Here is a 10556-nt window from a genome sequence, read left to right on the forward strand (position 1 = left end):
ACTTTATCGGGGCGGCTACGCTAGGAGTAGTTTGGTCTAGCGGCCTTCCTTGAGGCACCTTTAGCGCGATTGAGCGCAACTCCTCTACCATGCTAAGGGCACGTTATGAAGTCCCCCAGTCCAGTAGTTATAGCGTTTGCTAGGCTAGCTATGATGTTCTAAACTTAACTGCCTAGCTGGGGTTCGAGAGACACTTTGATTTTTCCGACGATGTTATTACTCATTATGTTAGTCAGTTACGTCATTTTTTAGGGATTTTGAATATCCCACCTTTCTTTATTCCTTACAAGAAAAGATCTTTCCCTTATTCTGCTTACGCCCTTTATCTTGTTCCTTCTTTTTCTCTTCTTTGACCTTCTTCTGCTTTCTCTTTCTACTTTCATGGAGAACTAACCCGGTACCGTTCCATCTCCTGCTGAGTTCGAACTCTTACGAGATACTTATGGCTTTTCTCTGGCGGACGGGGAGGAGTTTCCAGTCGCCAGTTCGATGATCTTGTTATCTCTTCCTGGGAAGGTTGGCATTTATCTGAAAACCTTTGATGTTGGGCTTCGTTTCCCTTAAATGACTTTCAGGAGGCGTTGCTTCATAAAAATGGTTGCAACATTCAGATGGTCACTCCGAACGTCATCAACAAGATGGTGGCATTCAAGATGATTTGCCAGGCTAACAACATCATTCCTGATTTCTTTTTCTTCAAGTTCTTTTTCCTATTCTGTGCCACCGATGACAAGTTCATGTTGTTCGCCCGCCACGGCGGTCACGTCCTGGTTCCTAATGGAAAAACTCCCAAGAACTGGCAAGACAAATGGTTGTGGATTAATCGAGAATGAGTTGGTCATGGGCAAAATCGGGCTACTGTTGAGTTTTTGAAGACGATCCAGGTCGTTCCCGACGAGTATTCAGAAGTCCTCCTCGCCGGTGTTGGAATGAGTATTGCCTGGAGTGCACGAAGGAAGATGCCAGTCTTCTATACTGTTATTGATGGTAAGTTCTTCTGATCTTACTCTATTCTCCTTCCCCACCCCTTTTTCTTACAGACTTATCGACTAGCAAGTACTTTTATTGCTTTGGCAGGTGTTAAGTCTCTAGTGTCGATGGACTATGTTCTACGAAAACGGTATCGGGGGAAGTTAGAGCATCATGAGGCTGATCTCCATGATACTCTTCCACCACCGTGTCGTGCCGAGCATTTGGCTATGATTCCGACTCCAGTGGTACAGCCGTAGGAGGGCTCATCTACGACCGGTGGCGAGCGACTTCTGGATGCTCAGCCGATCTCCGTGGTTGCGCTGCCTTCGTTCTACTAAAGTGGTTGAAGACAGTAAAGACAGGATAATCTCAAGTGTCTAGCGAGCCATGGCCAAACATAAAGTAGTTTTGTCCATGGGGAGGCTTTCTCCGACATTGGCGCTGCCAACGTCGAGCGGCGCGTTCAGCAGAGGCAAGGTCTCTCCTGTCTTCTGACTTCGATATCCTACGGCCCGGAGGAGGTTATGGTGATCCCCGATGATGACGTACACCAGTCTGAGGGGGATCAAGGGGCGTTCAAGCAACCCATAGTTCCGATGAAATTTCTCTTAAGGCCTACCCCTAGACCATCTTCTTCAGGGGGCGGGGGGTATGCGTCATGAAACTCCTTCGAATAAGGTTTTGCAGGGACTTTCTACCCTGGTGCGCCCCCTTCGTTCCAGGTTGGAATCTTTGTAACGACTCCAAGTTGTCCATTTTTACCAACGCCTTACAGTTTGCCCTCTATGCTCCTTCACCGATGGTTGTTGCTGATATGGATGCCATGGCCAGTTCTGCCCTTTCTCATAATATGGCCTATGTCGTTGCTCAAGCTATGTCTTACTTATTGGCTAGCTCCCGACGTGTTCAACGCCTTAGTGAGTAGGAGCATGTGCATGCTGGTTTTGTTGCAAATGAGGCGGAACACAAGCGTCAGATCATAATGTTCGAGAAAGAAGCCTGCAGCTTTGGCCAAAAGTATGATCTCCTGATGTCAGAGAAAATGGTTGTGGAAGAGGTGCGGTCGGCATTCGAAGTGAAGGTGGATTCTCTCACTCAGTATAATGAAGGTTTGATGATGTAGAATGAAAGCTTGGAGCGCAATGTTGTTGACCGGGGGCAGGCTTGTTGAAGAGGCCTGGAATGAAGCTGAGGCATTACACCAGGACTGGGATTGGCTTCAGCATGTTGGGTTCATGTGTTGGGTTTTGAGCATTCTAACACTCCTATGGTGTACATGCAACCCTATAAACCTTGGATCTATGTTTTCTCTATTATACATGCAAATATTAACTATTCCAAGGTTTCATCCTAACTAGCATATTATGAAGCACCTATACTACAAAGTTCTAGTTAGATGACATACCTTTTGATGTAGCTTGATGTCTTCAAGCTTTAAGAGCTTAGCCCCAATAGTGTGGAAGCCTCAAATGGAATCACAAATCACCAAAACACCTTGGAAGAACTTGAGAGAATATGTATGCACACTAAAATCGGCCCACTCTTATTTTCACACACTTGTGTCAATTTTGTGAGCCAAGGACCCCTTTATATATTATGGAGGATTAGGGTTACATCCATGTAAATCCTAATACCCATGACCTTTCATTTACATAGGATCCATGGGTTAAAAGCTCCATGGACCATCCATGAAAGCTTAGCCCAACCTAAATGAACTTGGCCCATTCCATATATATAAGAGTCCATATTTAATTAGTTCTTTCTGATCACTTAATTAATTCTAAATTAATTCTTGATCAATACTAATTAAATAATATGATTCCATATTAATATATTAGAACTTATAATATATTAATATAAATCATAAATATACTATTCTCAAAAGACTATCCATATAAATTGTGTCGGTGAAGTGCAACCCAAATGGACCATGTCGGGTCGGGTCAAGTACATACCAAATATAGTTATGGACTTAGACATTAATCCAACAGTCTCCCACTTAGATAAGTCTAAAACTATTATTGAGTATGACTTCAAAACCTAACTGGCAATCGTAGCTCTTAAAGCCGCTGTCGAACTCTGACCTTGTCAATGACTTGTCCATTAGATAAGGGATCATATATTCCTCCATTCTAGATATCATATGGACTGAGACATGGATTATAATCATTCTCTCTGTCCATTTGTTGTTTTCCCGATTTTCGATTTATGATGACTGACTGATTGAACAAATCAAATCAGTCCTGCCTTGGCCAAGCACTCACATGTGTCATCGCTAAATCATCAAGGGGCCCACAGATATCGCTTTTATCCCGAAGGTAAAAGGAATGGATAAACTTCGACTCATATGGCTTGTTCTACTACTTGTTGAATCATACACAAAGGCACGTTTTATAACATCGAGTTACCAAATGCGTTTTCGTGCAATCAATGTATAACCAACTCATAGTAACAACTCATATCTCTAGGTTTAAAGAATATAAGATATTATCGTCTCATGATCACTCGTGATAAAATCCATGAAGTGATTCAAATGAGCGCGGGTTGAATCCAATACTCAGAACTTATGAGCACTCATGAGTGTTGTAGCACCACTTTGTCCACCAACTTGGGCCTCTACAAACCAACCCATGACAGTCTTGATTCATATCTACTTCCAACATATGACCGACTGTGGATGGTTTGAATAACTTAATCATTCAGGAAGAGCGACTTAGTTATTCTGGAAGTCAAAACATGCAAAGTGAAACACAAGAATAAATGAATCAAATATGGTATCAAACCCTATGAATATAAATAAACACTTTTATTTATCACCATACTGATTACTCATTATTCATTGTTTCGGTTTTATCAACTTTATACTTGAATTAAAAACACTAGTTGTCCCATGCTCCAAGCATGTACACTATGTTTTTCTTAAACAATAGCTTTGCCATACACCAAGTATGCACTCTATGTTTGTCTATGATCCTTACTTTGTGAAATAAACCAATTGAACATAATTTCAATGATTCTAATTTCACACTCCCAAATCCTTATCGAAAAATGTGAGAATTTCAAATTCCTATCATTTATCGAAATCTGTTTAGATTTTAAACTTATATGCACTGACCCTCCTGTAATGAATATGTACAAAGTCACAAAGACTTGTCAACAGTCATTATAAGGTATTCCAATGGAGATCAACTCCATGGAAACTAAGTCTCATATTCAAAGTACATTGCTTTGGACATGCTTCTTGCATTAAGTTTTCTAATCTTACACAAATAACTTCCACCTATGGAGACAACTCCATATTCTCATTTTGACTATCACTTCTGAATAAAAGATGCCTCTTTTCAGAATATGTCAATATGGTCCTTCCAAAATTAGCACTATACTTCCAGCTGTCCCTGAGCAACCAATCTTTGGTAAACCTCAGATTGTCCTCGACAATTGCTTAATCATTTTAGTCATATCCAATTCTAGACCTTTTCCCTTCTTAATTCCTCTGGGCATTTGGAAAAATTTAGAAATGACAAATATTATAGCACATGCAATCGATCCTGTACCCAAAGCAAATGGTACACGATTCATGATGTCTCACATAAAGACATGATTATAGACCAGTCTTTTGCTACAATATTTTTATTTGCCATATTTTCAAAATTTGACTATGAAGAGGGATGCCGTAATCATAATCAAATTTTGAGAACGCAATATATAGAATTTCCTTAAGTTGAACCAATCCAACATGAAATTCATATATATATTCTTGACTAAAGATGATTAAGGTCTCAATCTAAGCCTTTAGAACTGAAATGAAGTATATCCTCTCCCTTAATTATAGCAAAACAACTTTTTCAATCCCTGCAGCCTCACGAATTGAAACTTTTGTTTTCTATAATTAACATTGCTAACTTGCAACACTAACAATAATTATCATGCTCCCACTAACATGATGATTATTAGCATAACACTTATGCTCCCACTAGCTTTGACATGTACTCAGAAATCAGCTGGACTTCTAGAAATCAATACTTTATTGACTTTCTTACCAAAGTTCAGATTTCTGATACGAGATGCTTTGATAAAACTTTATCAAAATCATACACCTTTCCTTAGATAGCATGCATGTGTGTCTAAACAATTTCAGAACTATGAAAAGGGATGCCGTAATCATAGTCTCAATTGTTTAGACCTTTTGTCATCTGCTTCAAATCTACTTGGTGGAAGTGTTTCCTCACCATCATTTTCATGAATCGGAGAGAAACCTTATGACCCTTAGATTTTATGGTGTATGTGTTCTTATCCATGTGAATCGTCAAAACCATAGTCACAAGACAAGGATAATGACAAATCCAAACTCATATGGACTGAACTTATGCAATCTTAACTTCTTGCCACCTGGCAGTACAGGGCCTGCCATTGCTTCCAAGTTGTTATGCAACCAATTGAGAACTTTCAGAACTCCTATGCAAAGCCAACTTTAACTGGAATGGGCACAGAATATGTCAACACGATAGGTTATAAACCTCAAGTCGTGTGCTAGTGAAGAACCTCAGGTTTTATTCTTGATTAGTTCTTGAAATTCTTTTTAGGATCTTTAAGACTCCCACTGTCCTCTTGACATATAAGACTATGTTGCCAAATATTCAAGAGATAGTGCGGATTCTTTATCAAGACAAACACTTCACACAATTGGCCTTAGTTGGTCTTTGTTTTATCCAAAACATCACAACTTACCAATTTCAAATGTACAAGAGTAGGACACTTTTACTCTTACATTTGACAAGTGTTTTAAACCTTTCTTTAAGATATGTCACTCAAGTTACAATCTTGGAGTATGACTCTAAGAATTGTTTTGGAACGAAGTATGACTCATCTTCCTGATCTAACCATTTCAACAATTCATGACTCCTCTTCTTAGTCATAAGAATGCACTAGGATGACCTTTAGAGGACTAATTGTGATATGATTTCTAAATCATTAAGATGATCACAAACATGATACTAAAGTACTCTCCCATCTTTTCAGATTTGAGAAACTTTTATCTTTCTGCCTAATTTGATTCTTCCCATTCGTTCTGCCATACATTGAGACTTTTTCCAATGTTTCAGAATTATACTTAAACTTGTAAGTATAACCATATTTACTAAACTTTAGTAAATCAAATAGTCTTAACGAGCTTTGTGGTGGACATGACCAGTGCACAAGAATGTGTACTCAATCCCTTTAGTCCTTCACTTGACTCACACATCCATGTGAACAAGTAATTAGTCTTGATTTTCCAATGCTTGAAAGTTCTCATTCATCATACTATTCAACTTGCATGATTCCAACTTTCGGTCCAATTGAAACTTGGGCGATAAGGAACTTTCCTGATTTGGTAAATTTAGACACTACCACAAATGAAATAATCAAATCCATTTTCCAATATTGCTGTCAGTGGAATCATATAAGCAACGATTTTCCACAAATGCCATTGTAAGGATACTTCAAATAAATAAAATTAAAAAATTTTCTTTTATTTTAAAACTTTGCGGAAAAACTTATCCTTACAATCCACATGGAAAATTGTTGTTATCTATTCCTTAGCAATATATCATAACTTCTTAAGCAACTGCTCAAAATTCTGATGCGATCGAAATCCACCTTCGCGATCAGAATCAGCATATACTTCCTTTAAGATTTCTCTCTATTCTTTGATTCTTAAAACATCAACATGTGACCCAGTCACATCATGTAATGAGGATCTCAGAATAGAACTTAACAGAGTTAGATAATGGGCTCTACCTGATGTAGAGTCAAACTTATTGACTTTAACATCCTTAGGTAAATTTGGCAGCTTTGCAATCAACGCCCCTTCCTTTGGCAAAATAAACATATGGACCCTTTGGTAATGGTACTATCTCAGACTTAGCCTTTCTCTTTACCATTTGGTCAACCGGGTTGACTATGGCCAATCCCTTTCCATTGGGAAGAGAATGCTTTTTCTGGATTTCCAGTGTCACCATTGTCACTGTCCATAAAGTTTTTGGGAAGTTGATCTTCTAATCAAATTTGCTTTACTATCGTTCCAAATCATTGCTGATTCAGCAGCACCAAGCAAATAGATATGATCATTAAGGTTCATGTCATAGTCTGTTTCATAGTAGTCCCAAAGGAACTCACTATGTGACTTAGAAAGTGATTGAACATTCAACTTTCTCAAGACTTTGACACCCAACTCTCCCGGCTTGTCAATATGTGACTTCATCTCTAAGATGTGATCACACATAGACCTTGCTTGCCATTAGGGCTTGAGTGACCTTGAACTTGTGGGTTAGGGAGAATAATTGGAGGAGGTGGAGGAAGAGAAGTATGACTTCCATGAGCCAAACTCGGGAAGTCATATTCATTAGGAAAGCTTGGTTTGGGAAGATCATTGTTGTCTAAACCAGACATCAACAATGGGAGAAATTCACGTAAAGTTGATTTAAGTCCTTAATATAACACCCAATATGATATAGTAAGGCTAGGACCCAACAAACTATTTTATAACTTGGAAGAGGGATGCCGTAATCCAAGCTATAAAATATTTGAAGGTAGGTGAATGACGATTCACCAATTTCCACCAAGATAAACGAAATGTATTATTAGGTTTTAATTGGTTTTGAAACTCCTAGATTCTTTTGAGATTCATTGAACTTTTCAATGACATGTTTCAATCTCGAGTGTGCCCTTCAGGTTTTGTGACTGGGATGCCGGGGATCACAAAACAAGGTGTGAAGTAACCATGCAAATATACTTGGTACCCTTAATATTTACCCCTCAATCGATGTGCCGATTAACCACACACGCTCCAACGATACTATGATAAACATTAAGTTACCCTTTGCCTACCTTGTTAAGTCCAGGTTAGTGTGCCGGTTAACCACACACGCTCCACTAACAGCTTAAACAAAGTGCAAAGTGTAATTTCATGGATTAGCACCTTATTCACATTTTCCCAAGTAACTAAGATTGGGAATTTATAAGTGTTTAGTTACTTAGTATTTATCATTATACTTATAATGAAGGGAGAATTATAGTCCTTGTCCTACCTGTTCGGCTAACGACCCTCCACCGGTCAAGGAAGCGGTGAGTGAGAGTGGACACCCATTAAACTGCCATTTTATAGGCAGTAACCTTATACCCCTCTTATAGACCGGCTTCGTGAATGAGGCCTACTAATGGTAAGACGACTTGCTCTTATACATATAATATATTAAACTTTTAATATTATAATAGTATAAGGGTGTATTTTAGACATTTAAAATACTTGGTGGTTTAATCTATTAATTAAACTAGACTTTTAATTTAATTAAACTCAAACCATATATTTATGGATTTAATAATACTCTTTTAATTAAACGCTTTAATTAACTATTAATAAAGTCCATAAGAGTTAATTTGAACTATTCAACAAAACATCATAATTCCAATTATTAAACTCAAAATTAAAACCATTTAATTAATTGTTTAAGTTATGAACCCAAGAGTTTTAGAATTCAATTCTTTTTTTCATAAAAAACTTTTCTCAAATTCCAAAACTTGAGGGCAAGTTTTGTAATTCTTGAAAACCTTTTGGATTCTATAACTTATGGAATTAATGGTGTTTTATGATGAAACTTTCCATGTTCCATAACTTAAGAACACGTTATGGAATTCTTTAAAACATTAACACCAAATTTTGTAACTCCATAAAAACTTTGAATCAAATTTTTTTTTTTTAAAAAAAACTTTCATATCCATAACTTATGGAAGTTTCAAAACCCTTAAGATCACAATTTTAAAAAAGAAACTTTTGAGCTCCAAAATTTTATGACAAAATATGTAACTCCTTAAAACATTTAGATCAAACTTTTAAAACTAATAAAATAATCATATCATTTTATCTTTTACTAAATTTGACATAATTCAACTCATATAACAAATGATTCAAATTTTACAAATAATTCGTTTTTCACAAAACAAGTAATTATCTTAAAATTTGACAAACGTCATGTTTTTTTTTCCTTTTTTTTTCAACTTGAAAATAAAACATTTGCATCAATATAACAGAAAACAACCCATGGCTCTGACACCACTGTTGGGTTTTGAGCATTCTAACACTCCTATGGTGTACATGCAACCCTATAAACCTTGGATCTATGTTTTCTCTATTATACATGCAAATATTAACTATTCCAAGGTTTCATCCTAACTAGCATATTATGAAGCACCTATACTACAAAGTTCTAGTTAGATGACATACCTTTTGATGTAGCTTGATGTCTTCAAGCTTTAAGAGCTTAGCCCCAATAGTGTGGAAGCCTCAAATGGAATCACAAATCACCAAAACACCTTGGAAGAACTTGAGAGAATATGTATGCACACTAAAATCGGCCCACTCTTATTTTCACACACTTGTGTCAATTTTGTGAGCCAAGGACCCCTTTATATATTATGGAGGATTAGGGTTACATCCATGTAAATCCTAATACCCATGACCTTTCATTTACATAGGATCCATGGGTTAAAAGCTCCATGGACCATCCATGAAAGCTTAGCCCAACCTAAATGAACTTGGCCCATTCCATATATATAAGAGTCCATATTTAATTAGTTCTTTCTGATCACTTAATTAATTCTAAATTAATTCTTGATCAATACTAATTAAATAATATGATTCCATATTAATATATTAGAACTTATAATATATTAATATAAATCATAAATATACTATTCTCAAAAGACTATCCATATAAATTGTGCCGGTGAAGTGCAACCCAAATGGACCATGCCGGGTCGGGTCAAGTACATACCAAATATAGTTATGGACTTAGACATTAATCCAACATCATGCACATCATGGATAAGCTGATTGAGCACCCAGAGTTCACTGGTGGGTTAGTCGAATTCGCCATGCCGCCTTTGTAGCTGGGGAGGAGTCTGGTCGCGCAAGACTGAAAGCGGAGATTGACTCAGGTACCTATGACCCTAAAGTGAGTGATTCCCAGTCAAGTCATACCATGGGGTTGGATGATACGCTGTTTAGCTTTGCGACCCTTGACTATGCTGCTATCCTTGGTTTGGGTGAGCTTGACACGGTTGAGATAAGGCAACCTTGTGTTCTTGAGGATGTTGACGAGCCCATGGGTGATCCTCTAGGTGGAGAAGATTTTGTTGGTAATGGAGCTGGTGGTGGTGGTGGTGGTGTGCAGAATGCTGAGGAAGGTACTGGTGGTGGCATTGGCAGAATGCTGAGGAGGGTGTTGGTGGTGGGGATGAGGTTGCTGGTGGTGAAGATGTTAGTGGAACTTGAGGTACTTGTACCGTTGTGCTATCCTTCGGGGTGAAAAACTTTATGAAGCTGTTTCTTTTTTTTTGTTGTTGTTTTTGAATGTTTTGGGCCCTTCGTGGCGTGACTTATTTGGGCCCTGTGTGGTCGTAAATCTAATAGTTAGATGTGTGTACCCTATTATCTGAATGGATATTACTTTGTTTTTTTGTATCTTTTTTACATGTTTCTGAATGCCTGCACTCCTTTGTTTTTGTATACATAGTCGTGTGTGTTTGTTATATTGACCAATTTGCTC

The sequence above is a fragment of the Lactuca virosa genome, chromosome 5, assembly GCF_052849685.1.
Source record: "Lactuca virosa cultivar CGN04683 chromosome 5, Lactuca_virosa_CGN04683_v6, whole genome shotgun sequence".
Classification (NCBI taxonomy): Eukaryota; Viridiplantae; Streptophyta; class Magnoliopsida; order Asterales; family Asteraceae; genus Lactuca; species Lactuca virosa.